Raw genomic sequence first — 1,885 nt, 5'->3', positions numbered from 1 at the left:
AAGGGAGCTCTCATAAGATTGTCAGCTGATTTCTCAACAGAAACTTTACAGACCAGAAGGGATTGGCATGAAATATTCCAAGCAATGAAAAGCAAGGACCTACAACCAAGATAACTCTACCCAGCAAAGCTCTCATTTAGAATCAAAGGACCGATAAATAGCTTCTCAGACAAGAAAAAGCTAGAGTTCATTAGCATCAAACAATATTACAAGAAATGTTGTCTATGGCCATGCTACCCTGAACAAGCCCAATCTCGTCTAATCTCAGAAGGTAAGCAGGGTCGGGCCTGATTAGTACTTGGATGGGAGAACACCTAGGAAGACCAGGTGCTGTAGGTGAAAAAAAAAAAAAAAAAAAAGAAGGAATTGTAAGCTGACAAGGTCCTTGCAATCTGTGAGGTCAACCAAGGGTTGCCTTGCCTAAAATATAAAAAATTTAACAATTAAAAAAAAAAAAAGAAATGTTAGAGATACTTCTTTAAGAAGAAGAAGAAAAAAGATTAAAAATATGAATAATACAATGGCAATAACTACATATCTATCAACAATTACTTTAAATGTAAATGGATTAAATGCTCCAATCAAAAGATAGGATGACTGAATGGATAAGAAAACAAGACTCTTACATATGCTGCCTACAAGAGACTCACTTCAGATGGAAAGACACCCACACACACACACACTAAAAGTAAAGGCATGGAAAAAGATATTTCATAAAAATGGAAACAAACAAAAAAGCTAGGGTGGCAGTACTTATACTGAACAAAATAGACTTTAAAACAAAGACTGTGAAAAGAGACAGAAAAGGACCTAATAATCCCACTTCTGGGTATTTATCCAAATAAACTCAAAACACTATTCAAAGGGACATGTGAATCCATATATCCATTGCAGCATTATTTACAGTAGCCAAGATGTGGATGCAACATGGGTGTCTATCAATAGACGAATGGATAAAGAAGTAGCAGTACATACACACAGTGGAAAATTACTCAGTCAGAAAAAAGAATGAGATCTTGCCATCTGCAACAACATGGATGGATCTAGAGGGTATTATACTGAGTAGAGTAAATCAGACAGAGAAAGACAAATGCCATATGAATTCACTTATATGTGGAATCTAAAGAACAAAATAAATAAACAAAACAGAAACAAAGTCGTAAATACAGCGAACATTTTGATGGTTGCCAGATGGGAGGGGTTTTAGGAGAGTGGGTGAAAGGGGGAAGGGATTAAGAAGTACAAATTAGTTGTTATAAAATAGTCATGGAATTGTAAAGTATAGAATGAGGAATATAGTCAATAATATTGTAATAACTACATGTTGTGTCAAATGGGTGCTAGATTTATCAGGGTGATAGCTTTATATGTTATATAAATGTCTAATCTCCATGTTGTATACCTGAAACTAATATAATATGTATGTCGACTGTAATTGGAAGATAAAAAAATTATGTAAAAAAAAGAATTTACGGCACCGAGCACATCTGGAATTGGGAATGAACATAGGGCAAAAAAAAAAAAAAAAAAGTGAAGATTGGTAGAAAGTATGATTAAGAAGCAGTTATCCCTCAGTGGCTTCCTGCCTCCTCTGCTAATAACTGATCCTCTCCCATCCCACTAGGTCACTGGCTGTTTAAGTCCCTGGAGAGGGAGAAGAAGGACTTTATAGGATTGGGGGAAAACAGGAGAATTAAGTGAAAGTTTACACACTCTGTTTTAAACCTCTCTACTTTTTCTCCTAGTCAGCTCCCCAGGGCTCTGGAAGCTAGGCTTAAAACCTCTGGATGAGAGATTGGAAGGGACCCTGGGAACAATCAGGACAGCTACAGTGCCTCCTTGTGCCTCCGTTCAGCAGATGTTCTGCTCCGTTTTTTTTTTTTTT

General features: G+C 36.5%; 1 pseudogene; it reads left to right on the top strand.

Moving 5' to 3' along the window:
• The first annotated feature begins 220 nt into the window (after positions 1 to 220).
• Positions 221 to 339, top strand: LOC111730290 (annotated as a pseudogene).
• The last annotated feature ends 1,546 nt before the right edge of the window (positions 340 to 1,885 follow it).

This window comes from Pteropus vampyrus, unplaced genomic scaffold, assembly GCF_000151845.1.
Source record: "Pteropus vampyrus isolate Shadow unplaced genomic scaffold, Pvam_2.0 Scaffold305, whole genome shotgun sequence".
NCBI lineage: Eukaryota > Metazoa > Chordata > Mammalia > Chiroptera > Pteropodidae > Pteropus > Pteropus vampyrus.
Note: the sequence above shows the minus strand (reverse complement) of the source record. Positions and strands in the feature narration are given on the sequence as shown.